The sequence below is a fragment of the Podarcis cretensis genome, assembly GCF_951804945.1.
Source record: "Podarcis cretensis genome assembly, chromosome: 17".
Taxonomy (NCBI): Eukaryota; Metazoa; Chordata; class Lepidosauria; order Squamata; family Lacertidae; genus Podarcis; species Podarcis cretensis.
Window position 1 is genome coordinate 23,146,103 of NC_137187.1, and position 13,889 is coordinate 23,159,991.

At 47.6% G+C, this 13,889-nt stretch overlaps 1 protein-coding gene across 1 annotated transcript in view; it reads left to right on the forward strand.

Moving 5' to 3' along the window:
• The first annotated feature begins 826 nt into the window (after positions 1 to 826).
• Positions 827 to 13,889, forward strand: part of ACO1 (aconitase 1) — a 57,031-nt gene continuing 43,968 nt past the window's right edge. Inside the window, exon 1 of the mRNA XM_079959303.1 lies at positions 827 to 976. The gene's annotated coding sequence lies outside the window, so the exon portion shown is untranslated. The remainder of the gene's footprint in view (positions 977 to 13,889) is intronic.

Sequence of the window (13,889 nt, forward strand, 5' to 3'; positions counted from 1 at the left end):
AGCTAGCAAGACCAGTGGTCAGGGATGATGGGAACTGTAGTTCAAAAACAGCTGGAGGCCCAAGGTTGGGAAACACTGGACTAGATGACCTGGAGGGGGGCATGGGCGTAGCCAGGATTTTTGTTAGGGCCCGGGGGGGGGGGAGAGAACCTCAGATAGCTATGTATTGCTATTGATCTTTATTGATTTATTGATCAATAAAATCAATATTTAATTCAAGTGGGCCGCCTTGGACTAGATGACCCTGGGGGTTGGGGCATGGGCGAAGCCAGGATTTTTGTTTCGGCGGGCGGGAGGAGAACCTCAGATCGCCATGTATTACCATTGACCTTTATTGATTTTATTGATCGATAAAATCAGTATTTCATTCTTGGACTAGATGACGGGGGGGGGGCATGGGCGCCGTAGGCAGGATTTTTGTTAGGACAGGGGCAGAACCTCAGATTGCTGTGTATTGCCATTGACCTTTATTGATTTAATTGTTCAATAAAATCAGTATTTCATTCAAGTGGGGCCCCCTTAGACTCCAGTGTTTCCCAACCTTGTGCCTCCAGCTGTTTTTTGGACTACAATTCCCATCATCCCTTGCCACTGGTCTTGCTAGTCAGGGATGATGGGAGTTGTAGTTCAAAAACAGCTGGAGGCACAAGGTTAGACGACCCCGCTCCCCCCCCCCCCCGGCTTGCTCTCTGCTTCTCCCGCTTCTCCGCAGCAGCCCAGCAGAGGGCGCGCGAGAAGCCGAGCCGCGGAGGCGGAGGCAAGTCTCCCCCGCGGCGGCGGGAGGGCGGGAGGAAGGGACGCGTCCGCCTCCTGCTGCGACCCGAGGTGGGTGGGCCGTGGGAACGGCCAGCTGGGCGGTGGGCGGAGCGAGAGTGGCGCGGCCCCCGCTGCTGCTGCTGCTGCTTCGCAGGCGCCGGTCTCGGGGCGCCTAACCTGCGCGCGCCCTTCTCCGCTTCGGGACCCTCCTGCCGCGCAGGTAAGCGCCGCGTCCGCGGATTCTCTCCGCCTCCCCCCCCCGCGAGGAGCCGCAGACGCCGCTTCCTTACTCGAGAGGAAGCCCGGCCAGGAGGCCGCGCTTGCTCGGGAGGAAGCAGGGAGGGCTTTCTTCTGCGAGGCGGGCGGAGCGGGCCGAAGGTCGAGGCTGCCTGGGCGCGCAGCCCGATCCTGTGAGGCGCGCAGCCCGATCCTGTTTGGCCAGAAGCCCCGGGCGGCGGCGGCGGGCCTAACCTCGCTTTCCTGGGAGTAGAAGCCCCCGCTGCAGTCAGGACGAGTAAAATATGGCGAGGGTCGCCCTGCTGTTACTGCCCGGGGCCTTGGCTTCTAGCTGCGCGCGATCCTAAGCGACGTCTCTCTCTCTCTCTCTCTCTCTCTCTCTCTCTCTCCAGTTTCTTGCTCCAAAGCGGGCTAGCAGGTGCGGGTCAGGTCACTTTTGGAGCTCGTTAAAGGGTCAGGTTTGGGGAAAGGATTCCCGCCCAACTTTAAATTCCTTTCTCTCTCTCTCTCTCTTTTTTAAATAAATAATACGGAAAGTGTGCAGGGATGTGTCCCTCGTAAAAAGGGCCTCGCAGTTCCCTTCCTCGCCCCGTTTCAAAAGAAGTAAACCGCCTTGACTTCTGGTGAATTTTTGCTTAGGATTGCATGCTTACTCATCCATGGATGTGGCAACACTTCAGTTTGAGATTGCAAGTTTGCTGGTGATTAAAATAAAAATAAAAAGACAAGCATTAAGCTTAATGGCACTTGCTTTGCTTAAAGATTTATTTCAAAGGCTGCAGTCTTTACCTAGCAAGTAGTCACTGTTGGACTCCGTGGACTGACTTCTGAGTAGACAGTGTGTTGGATTGCACTTTCCATTTATTCTTGGTGGTTTTAAAAAAACCACACGTTTCTCTGCCTGTTGTCTTCTCCTGTTTTCTCTGTTCAGATCGCCTGCCTTTCTTTCTTTCCCTCCCCTCCTCTGCTTGGCCTGCTTGTCAAGCAGGAGCAAAGTTCAGGGTTGGTTTTCAAAAGACAGAGGCTTGTTTCTCAACTGCAGAGGACCATTTTTGGTTTGGAGGTCCTCTCTCTGGTGGGCTTCTGTGCGTATTGAAAGGGAGATCAAGGTGCTTACAGATTCAGCCTTGCTGAGCATTTTAAGTTTCTTTTTCTCCTAACAACACAGAATGGGGTGAGAAGTGTGTGTCCTGGGAGGGCCAGTATCCAGAAGCTTGGTGAGGAGGAGAGAGCAGGTGGCATAATAATAATAATAATAATAATAATAATAATAATAATAATAATTTATTATTTATACTCCACCTATCTGGCTGGGCTTTCCCAGCCACTCTGGGCGGCTTCCAAAAAAAATATTAAAATACTGTAATACATCAAACATTAAAAGCTTCCCTAAACAAGGCTGCCTTCAGATGTCTTCTAAAAGTCTGGTAGTTGTTTTTCTCTTTGACATCTGATGGGAGGGCATTCCACAGGGAGGGCACCACTACCGAGAAGGCCCTCTGCCTGGTTCCCTGTAACTTGGCTTCTCGCAGTGAGGGAACCACCAGAAGGCCCTCGGTGCTGGACCTCAGTGTCCGAGTAGAACGATGGGGATGGAGTCTCTCCTTCAGATATACTGGACCGAGACCGTTTAGGGCTTTAAAGGTCAGCACCAACACTTTGAATTGTGCTCGGAAACGTACTGGGAGCCAATGTAGGTCTTTCAAGACTGGTGTTATGTGGTCTCGGCGGCCGCTCCCAGTGACTAGTCTAGCGGCCGCGTTCTGGATTAGTTGTAGTTTCCGGGTCACCTTCAAAGGTAGCCCCACGTAGAGTGCATTGCAGTAGTCCAAGCGGGAGATAACCAGAGCATGCACCACTCTGGCGAGACAGTCTGCGGGCAGGTAGGGTCTCAGCCTGCGTACCAGATGGAGCTGGTAAACAGGACACGGATTTGACCTGTGCCTCCATGGACAGCTGTGAGTCCAAAATGACTCCCAGGCTGCACACCTGGTCCTTCAGGGGCACAGTTACCCCATTCAGGACCAGGAAATCCTCCACACCAGCCCGCCTCTTGTCCCCCCAAAACAATACTTCTGTCTTGTCAGGATTCAATCTCAATCTGTTAGCCGCCATCCATCCTCCAACCGCCTCCAGACACTCACACAGGACCTTCACTGCCTTCACTGGTTCTGATTTAAAAGACAGGTAGAGCATCACAGGTAATGTTGAACTGATTTCAGCCTGTGTTGTGCTTGAGTATCTTTTGGCCCTCCAGATGTTGCGGAACTAAAACTCACAGTGTCAGAAACTCCGATGTGTAAGCTAAACGCCGAATGGCACCTTAAAGCTATGTTACAGTCGCCACAATAGAATGTCTCAATGCGATTTACAACATGAAACAAATTCAGATTTCAAGGGAAATATTTCAGATCCTCTTGCAAAGGGCATTTTAATAATAATAATAATAATAAATTTTATTTATACCCCACCCTCCCCAGCCAGAGCCGGGCTCAGGGCGGCTAACACCAATAAAATTTCAGTAAAAACATAATATGAAAAAAGAAAAAGAAAAAGAAAAAGAAAACAATTTAAAATACAGGTTAAGATGCAATTTAAAATGCAGCCTCATTTTAAAAGTCAAAACCATAAGGGGAGGGAAACATGAGGGTCAGACTGAGTCCAAACCAGTCTGCTGTTCCCAGTCACACACCTGGCATCCAGAGATCTCCACATGGCCGCAATTGGACCCAGGTCAGTCTGGACCCTGGCACCTGGCTAATTTCGGACACGGAACTCCCATCATCCCTGGCTGTTGGCCATACTGGTCCGGGCTGATGGGAGTTGTAGCATCTGAAGGGCCAAAGGTTCCTTACCCCTGTTGTATATGCAGTAGCATCGGGAATTGTTTTTCCAGCTGGAGCTCACCAGAACTCAGATCCAGCAACTTTCTGAGCGCCATTGCCATTTTGTTCGAAAGTGAAGCAGATTGCTTCAGGAGGTGGCGGGCTGTGCCCAGCTGGAAGCGTTTAAAGAGAGGTTGGTTGTTTATCTGTCAGGGATACTGTACCTGCACAGTAGATACTACAGGAAATATTATTTATTTATTGCATTAAAAAAAAATCATACAAAAGAAGTTAACAGCAGTGCAAAGAATACACAGTCCTGGCAGTGACAGGGGAGCACTTTTACCCTTATTCTAGAATTTTACTAGAAATACTAGGTTTCTTGTAATCTAGCAGCAGACACAGTGCCTTCCCAGATTACACATAATCACACATTCGTTTTGCCTCTTCATTTTAGGTGAGGAGAGCTGTAACAATTTGCTCCCCACCCACCCTCCTGCTGCTGCTGTTGGCCATTGTCAATAAACTGGAATAATGTTTGCAGTGTTTGAGGAGTGCAACATAATTCAAGCTTTTGCAACGTGGTGATACAATCCATCAAACTCTGTACAATGTGGTGCCAGGGTCTTGCAGCCAGCTTGTTGTTGCAACCTGGTTTATCTGCAAGATTTGATAATAAAAGATTAATAATGTACTCAGATCAAAACTCTCATGTGCAAGGCTACCCTTGTATTTTCCCAGTGTGCCAGATCATGCTGGTGTGTCCTGAGTTATAAAATGACTCCTGTGAGGCCAGAGTGCCCACCCACAGAGGAGTCTGCCTACTGTGTCTCTGTGTGATTCACTGCTCTGGCTGCGTCTTTCCCCAACAAGCCTCTTCTGAGGGCAGGTAATTCTACCATGTGTTTGCGGTGGTTGTGTTAGGCCCATTCGCTCACTTGCAATGCAAGTATTGTTATCTGCCTTGAAGAAGCTGCCATGTTTGCCTATATGAACCACTGCTCTGGACTGTCATTCCTCCATTCAAGATGTATGCCCAGAACAGTGATGCATGCAGATGCATGAGGATTCGGCAAGAATGAGCATAGGTAACCCCTCAAGCGGGGTGTGTGCAGGGTTTGAAATTAGCAGGGTGCCAGATGCATTTTGCGCCGAAAGATTCTCCATTTGCGAGCACCTCAAAAAGTCTGGGTGCCATTTTTTGCACCTGGCTGACCCTCCAGGATGACTGAAATGTATGTGCTTTGAAGCCTCAAAGTATATGTTAAAGGGTTTAACAAGAAAGAATAGAGTGTTTTGAAAACTGAAGTATGGTACCAATATTTTCATTGTCAACACCAAATTAAAGGTAAAGGTAAAGGGACCCCTGATCATTAGGTCCAGTCGTGGCTGACTCTGGCATTGTGGCGCTCATCTCGCTTTATTGGCCGAGGGAGCTGGCGTACAGCTTCCGGGTCATGTGGCCAGCATGACTAAGCCGCTTCTGGTGAACCAGAGCAGTGCACGGAAACGCCGTTTACCTTCCCGCTAGAGTGGTACCTATTTATCTACTTGCACTTTGAACTGCTAGGTTGGCAGGAGCAGGGACCGAGCAATGGGAGCTCACCCCGTCACGGGGATTCGAACCACTGACCTTCTGATCAGCAAGCCCTAGGCTCCTGCGTCCCAACACCAAATTAAACATGTATTAATAATTTCTGCTAAAAATGTGATATTAACAATTTGTCACTTATGTGAATTGTGTATTAATTTACGCTTATCAAAATAATAAATAACAAGTGTTGTCGGCCCCCCCCCCCCACTATGGTGACTAGATATTCTGTTTTGCCGTCCACAACCCAGGTCTTAGGAGCCATTTGGCTCCTAGCTTTTCTGACACTGTGTGTGTTTGTTCAAAGCACCTCCAGTTTTTATTAAGAAAAGGAAGTGTGCCTAAACTCTCGGAAGATTGAGATATGCTGATCTACCAAAAACAAAGTTGCAGTTTTGAATTCAGTATTTAAACACTGCTGTTTTCAGGCAAACAAGTTCAGCTATTCACCCTAAGCTCTGACTACAGGCCCCTTCTATAAATACCATATTTAGTGGTATCCCTGGAGTTGTTGCTTATACCAGCATTATGTTTCTGGAATGTTAAAATGTTCTGCTCCCTTCCACCTTTCACATGCCCCCCCCCCAATTTTTTCAGAAGTGTGATGCTGGACACCTTCCCTCTTAGTTAAGGTGCATACCGTATTTTTTGCTCTATAAGACGCACCAGACCATAAGACACACCTAGTTTTTGGAGGAGGAAAACAAGAAAAAAAATATTCTGAATCCCAGAAGCCAGAACAGCAAGAGGGATCTGGCTTCTGGGATAGCCTCTTGCTTTTCTGGCTTCTGGGATAGCCGTGCGAAGCCTCTTCAGGGCAGCGGGATGAAGGCTCCCCCAAGAGGCGTGCTCCATTTAAAGAGCCACATGGTGTGTGTGTGAGGCTCTTGGGGGCTTTTCCCCGAAGGGGGAGAAGGGCAGCGCTTCTCCCTCCTCAGGGAAAAGCCCCCAAGAGCCACACACACGCTCCACACAGCTTTTTAAAGGGAGCGCTGAGCAGAGCCTCCCGCCTGCATTTTCTCCATAAGACGCACACATATTTCCCCTTACTTTTTAGGAGGGGAAAGTGCGTCTTATAGAGCGAAAAATACGGTAATCCTGGAAACTGGCAAAGAGAGCATATGATCCTCTGAAACTTAAAGTGGGGTTGGAGAGAACATTTGCTATGAAAACCAAAGTTTTTTTTTTTTGGGGGGGGGAGTTCCCTTTGTCCATAAATAAACACTATTATGGCTTACCTAGAAAGAAGCTATCCCATCTCCTAAAACAGCCATCCCTAACTTAAAAGGTAAAAGGTAAAGGTACCCCTGCCCGTACGGGCCAGTCTTGACAGACTCTGGGGTTGTGCGCCCATCTCACTTAAGAGGCCAGGGGCCAGCGCTGTCCGGAGACACTTCCGGGTCACGTGGCCAGCGTGACATCGCTGCTCTGGCGAGCCAGAGCCGCACACGGAAACGCCGTTTACCTTCCCGCTGGTAAGCGGTCCCTATTTATCTACTTGCACCCAGAGGTGCTTTCGAACTGCTAGGTTGGCAGGCGCTGGGACCGAGCAGCGGGAGCGCACCCCGCCGCAGGGATTCGAACCACCGACCTTTCGATCGGCAAGTCCTAGGCACTGAGGCTTTAACCCACAGCGCCACCTGCGTCCCTATCCCTAACTTAGCGACAGCCAAATACTTAGGACTCCAACGCCCATCATTCCTGACTTTTGGGTAGCTGAGGCTGATGAAAGCTGCAGTCAAAAACATCTGTTGAGTACCAGGTTGCAGCTGGGAAAACAATCTGTAACAAATCTGTTCCTCAGGTGTTCCCAGAACGAAGGTCTGGTAGGCAAATAAAATGACATCTGGAACGATGTGATTTTTTTGTGAATGTTAGCTTCCATTCACCAACTGTCGCTTGGTATTTCTCAGGTGCTGTTGCCAAAGAGAAGTGTGAGCACTACCCTTTTGCCTTGTGGCCAACAAGAAAGCCTTCTTCAGAACATCTCCTTCTTCAGAACATCTCCACCATACATTTAAAGCTTTCCCCACCCTGCAAAGAATCCTTGGAACTGTGGGAATTGTAGCTCCCACAATTCTTTGGGGGGAATCGTTGTGCTTTAAACACATGGTTCGGATGTGACAAGTTCAGGGGTGGACGTGAAGGCGGAAAAAGAGCACACGGGTACCTCGGTTTTTCAGTCGAAAAGCAACACATCTGTGCTTTCTGACACCAGAAAAGGCTGTATTTAGGGCAACGTTCAGAGCTACTGTGATCTGGATTAAATGCATAAATTGGCTGCAGTCAAATCTCTAATCTCTTTGTGAATGCTTTCCCCTGGAAACTGAGAAACATTTACATGCTGAAATTTACAAAGTTACATAAGGGTGGGGTTTTTCGTTTTTCTTTCTTCAGTTTCTGCCTGGTTGTCAAGGCTTTGGAGGAAACCTACAGGCAGTGCAATTTAAAAGTTCAGTCGTGGTTCATCTGGTATCCCATCATAGCCATGTACAGTAGGAGGGGACTTCCTTTTATTTCAAGGGATCATATTTCTGAAGAGTGAAATTTGTAACAAATGTGTTCACTGTGCCTGCCCCAGCCATGTCCTCTTCATGATACCTCGGGTTAAGAACTTAATTCATTCTGGAGGTCCATTCTTAACCTGAAACTGTTCTTAAGCTGAGGTACCACTTTAGCTAATGGGGCCTCCTGCTGCCGCCCGCCGCACAATTTCTGTTCTCATCCTGAAGCAAAGTTCTTAACCCGAGATACTATTTCTGGGTTAGCGGAGTCTGTAACCTGAAGTGTCTGTAGCCTGAAGCGTCTGTAACCCAAGGTACCACTGTACTCCATTCCATTCTCCCTCGCACCAGCATCCCATTGCCTCTAAGCACACTTAATCTTCGCTGGGCTGCTTTGAGGGTTCCCCACACCTCTTAAGGATTCCCCCCCTACATATATTTTTCTGCAAACCTACCCCCTCACCCCCCAGGTCTGCTGGTGTCTACTTCTTGTGCATGCGTGGTGCCATCGTGGCCCTACAAGTAACGGCGCTCTGTTCTGAATGTTGGAAATAGAATGAATATTTCATATTATTTCAAGTAAGTGCCTGTCTGTTGGTTACTTGTACAGTGTACATACAGGTTACATACGCTTCAGGTTACAGACTCCGCTAACCCAGAAATAGTGCTTCAGGTTAAGAACTTTGCTTCAGGATAAGAACAGAAATTGGGCAGCAGGAGGCCCCATTAGCTAAAGTGGTGCTTCAGATTAAGAACAGTTTCAGGTTAAGAACAGACCTCCGGAACGAATTAAGTACTTAACCTGAGGTACCACTGTACTGCAGGATTTAACTCGCCCTGTGATGAGACTGGGAAAGAACCTTATCCAGTCCTAGTTCCCATTGCTGTTAACAGAAATGAACAACTGGGCTGGGGAGATTCTGTGTTCATCAGAAGCACAGGCTGCCCATTCCTACTCATAGAGAAGAAAATGGGGAAGGAACTGCAAAATGTATCCCTGATTTCACTGCAAGTAGCAGGACAGGAGGTGGGGAGTACAAAGTGAATAAACAGACATGGGGCATGGAATTAAGGTTTAAACCTTACTTTATTAAGATCTCATTTTTAAACGTTAGGTTCCCATTATCATGAAGCAACTGCAGATATAAGCCAATTAAGGGTAGTGTCTCTAATGGAGATAAAGTGATTTAAATACAGTGGTAATCAAGATTAAAGACTTTGCTGTGTAGATTAAATCAGTTTGCGAATTACTTCAGCTCCTCTTGGCTGTTGAAATTTCTCGAATTAGTAGGCTTGCAAAATCTCACCCAATGTTGCCCAAACCCCTTGTACTAAATTACGTATTGCCCTCCTTGCCAAATATCCTTAAAGGAATGATCAGGTAGCAGGATGCAACCTTTGGAAATCATATGCGTATTAAACTAGCTCTTTGCTAAAATGCCAAGAGGGAATTTGGGCATAGTGCCATATATAGAGCCATCTTGTCCCCCAAATGGCAAGAGACATTCTGTTTAGGCAATGGCAACCTTGTTTTAAGGAGCCTTTTGGCACCTAGCTTATATATCTGAGTTTCTAACACTCACTAAAATATCTGGAGGGCGTCAGGTTGGGGAAGATTTGGCTAGATCCTCTTGTTGCGTGTCAAGACCCCGAGGCCTCCCTCCCATGTAGAATAATAGCACTTTGACACCGTTGTTGTTGTTTAGTCGTTTAGTTGTGTCCGACTTTTCGTGACCCCATGGACCAGAGCACGCCAGGCACTCCTGTCTTCCACTGCCTCCCACAGTTTGGTGAAACACATGTTGGTAGCTTCGAGAACACTGTCCAACCATCTCATCCTCTGTTTCCCCTTCTCCTTGTGCCCTCCATCTTTCTCAACATCAGGGTCTTTTCTAGGGAGTCTTCTCTTCTCATGAGGTGGCCAAAGTATTGGAACCTCAGCTTCAGGATCTGTCCTTCCAATGAGCACTCAGGGCTGATTTCCTTCAGAATGGATAGGTTTGATCTTCTTGCAGTCCATGGGACTCTCAAGGGTCTCCTCCAGCACCATAATTCAAAAGCATCAATTCTTTGGCGATCAGCCTTCTTTATGGTCCAGCTCTCACTTCCATACATCACTACTGGGAAAACCATAGCTTTTACTATACAGACCTTTGTTGGCAAGGTGATGTCTCTGCTTTTTAAGACACCGTATATCAGGTTAAATGGACAAATTTGGGCCCCAACTTTATTGGTTACAGAATGTGAGTGGTACTGGCTTAGGCATTGGCTTGAACGACCATATCTGACTCCTGCTCGACATGCAGGAAGTCTCACAAGGGTTAACCACCAGTAGGGGGAGGCCTATTGATGCACATCAACTCGGAGCTTCCCCCAGAGTCACTGGAAGGTCATGCCATGGCCCTAGTCTCCACCCGGGCTTCGGACAGGAACAATGGAAGCAGGTCAGGAACCGTGGAAACGAGAGCCAAATAGGAGGACTCCCTGGTCGCGTGGCTGCTTTAAACGGGGTAAGCCACGCCCCCCAGCCACCTGGATTGGCTGGCTGGGGGCCACAGTGCGGCTAGGGACACCCCGAATGCTGTGTGGAGACCACGAGGCCTGACTGCAATATCGTCCCACCCGGAAGTGGAGTGGTTTTCTCCTTAACCAAGAAATTCTAACTACAGTGGACGCTTGGGTTGCAAATATGATCCGTGCAGGAAGCATGTTCACAACCCGCAGTGCTGCATCTGCTCACGCGTGGGTCGCGATTCAGCGCTTCTGTGCACGCGAAAAGCGCAATTTAGCACTTCTGTGCATGCGCAAGCGCCGAAACCTGAAAGTAACCTGTTCCGGTACTTCTGGGTTCGGTGCAGTGCGCAACCCGAAATCGCGCAACCCGAGATATGACTGTGCTGATTCAGGCCAGCAAAGCAAGTGTTCTTTTATCCAGAATCCCAGAGTTTAGAGGGAAATGGTGCAAACTGATGAGCAATGGGGTTTGCCTTTTCGAAAGATCTCTTTTATAGTGGTACCTCGGGTTAAGTACTTAATTCGTTCCAGAGGTCCGTTCTTAACCTGAAACTGTTCTTAACCTGAAGCACCACTTTAGCTAATGGGGCCTCCTGCTGCCGCTGCACCACCGCCGCCCGATTTTTGTTCTCATCCTGAAGCAAAGTTTTTAACCCGAGGTACTATTTCTGGGTTAGCGGAGTCTGTAACCTGAAGCGTATGTAACCTGAAGCATATGTAACCCGAGGTACCACTGTATTTTTACTAGGCGAGAGGTTTAACCATTTGCCCAAATATCCCAGATGCTTCCTCCTGTTTCTTCATTAGATCATAAACACCCTTAAAGCTTCTATTTCTCTGGTTGTTGGCTTGGCTTTGGAATAAGCTTCTGCACTGAATGGCATCTATTCACAGCAGAGCAAGTTTGTAAGTAGCATGGTGTCTGCCGTGTAAATGGTCTATCTGTTGCAGCACTGGGACTGTATAATCAGAAGAACGAGTAATCAAAGGCATCATTCTGCCTGGGCTATAATGGTGCCGTTGCTCCTCTGCGGTTGAAAATTGGGAAATGTATAGATGTCAAGACAAACTGCATAGATCTTGTGCTGCTTTTTGAGGCTGGTGGCAGAATCCCAACTTGTCTCTCTGGAGCTGGATTTGCAGCCACTGTAAAATACAAGGGAACTTGTGAAACAGTTTTTGCAACAAGTGAACTTTGCTCCACATACCTTTATCCTGGTGCCCTGGTGTTTATACTTTGTGGAATATAACTTGTCTCTCGTTATGCAAATAATACCTTGGAACAGGGACGTAACTTAAATCTCCTCTCACGCTCAAAGCATAACCACGTTATAATGTTATTTCAGGAAGTTCTTATTAAAGTGGCAGTTAATTCCATGTGTAAAGCCAAGCAAAATAATCCACAATTTATCAGCAGAGCTCAGGTTTATCCTGGGTTCTACTTTTCAAGGGATATTTAGCAATCTATAACCTGGTTGTAAATAGACACCCACCCCAGCCCACCTGGCTGCTGGCTTAAATCAGGGTTGCAAAACCCGTGACCCTCCCAATGTCGCTAGACTCCAACTCCTATCAGCCCCAGCCCAGCATATCCAATGGCCAGGGCATGATGGGAGTTGTAGTTCAGCAGCAGTATAAATGATCTGACATGAAGTGACATGTCTGCTGCGTTTAATTCTCTCTCTCTCCCCCCCCCCCCCCCGAATTTTGCAAGTGTATGTAGGTGGAGTTCTTGTTTATTCTAATGCAACCCGGTTTCTGTGACTGGCTGCTGGCAGCCTCAAGCCAGCACAGATTTGTGGGAGTTTGCACAACTGCTTTGTTTCTCTCTTCTTTCTTGATGGATGACTTGGTTTCCGCCAGCTCCTGTTTGGAGAAGCAGCAACATGAATGACAGCAGATAACCATTAAGTTAAATGAACTAGCAGAATCTGTGCATTTATGGGCAGCATGCCCTTCTCCAGTCTTTTAGTGAAAATCAGGAATATCATACATATTCCAACAATTCTCCAATGAAAATAGGGACGTCCCATTCCATAATGATAATATTGCTTTTTTTTTTTTTAGTTTTTATTAGGTTTTATTAAGAGTTTCAACATAACAAATTATCAAAACAAATCATCTCCATTATTTTTCTCCCCTTTTTTTCTCCCCCTTCCCCAAAAACCCTCCCCCTCCCCCCAAGACTTCCCTCAGTTCCTCTCTCTGATTTCTCAATACATGTTATTCTCTGCATATTGTAAAATTATATAAATCCTAAAATTATCTGTCTATTATGTTAACAATCAATAAATTTGTGTATGTTTATTCAAAACCTGCCAAGGACTCCAAACTCATTTTGTTGCCTTCTTAAGTAGTTTGTAAAAAGTTCCCATTCTTCTTTGAAGTCACAGTTGTCCTTGTCTCGCAATTTGTATGTCAGTTTCACCAGTTCTGCATAGTATGATAATATTACTATTTATACCCCACACATCTTACTGGGTTGCCCCAGCCACTCTGGGCAGCGTCCAACATAGATATAAAAACATAATAAAATATTAAACATTAAAAAAACACCTTCCCTATACAGGATTGCTTCAGGAGACGAATAACTCCACACCCTCCAACATTTCTCCAATGATAATAGCGACAAAACCTCAGCGCCTAGGACTTGCCGATTGCATGGTCGGCAGTTCGAATCCCCGTGGCGGGGTGAGCTCCCGTTGTTCGGTCCCAGCTCCTGCCCACCTAGCAGTTCGAAAGCACAATTAAGTGCAAGTAGATAAATAGGTATCGCTTTCTAGCGGGAAGGTAAATGGCGTTCCATGTGCTGCTCTGGTGCTGGTTCGCCGGAGCAGCTTCGTCACGCTGGCCACGTGACCCGGAAGTGTCTGCGGACAGCGCTGGCTCCCGGCCTCTAGAGTGAGATGAGCGCACAACCCTAGAGTCTGTCAAGACTGGCCCGTACGGGCAGGGGTACCGTTACCTTTTACCTTTAAGTAAAAACAGGGACACAGGTTAAACCACAGAGCCTAGGGCTTGCTGATCAGAAGGTTGGCGGTTCGAATCCCCGCGACGGGGTTAGCTCCCGTTGCTTGGTCCCTGCTCCTGCCCACTTAGCAGTTCGAAAGCACGTCAAAGTGCAAGTAGATAAATAGGTACCGCTCTGGCGGGAAGGTAAACGGCGTTTCCGTGCGTTGCTCTGGTTCACTAGAAGCGGCTTAGTCATGCTGGCCACTTGACCCGGAAGCTGTATGCCAGCTCCCTCAGCCAATAAAGCAAGATGAGGGCCGCAACCCCAGAGTCAGTCACGACTAGACCTAATGGTCAGGGGTCCCTTTACCTTTAAGTAAAAACAGGACATTCTTGGAGGGTCTGGGATGTTTCCTCTGTTAGTTTGCAGTGGTCTGGAACCCTGAGAAAAACACATGCTTAACCAGCCCCCCCACTCTGTGAGGGTTTCCTTTCCAAAATATGCCCTCC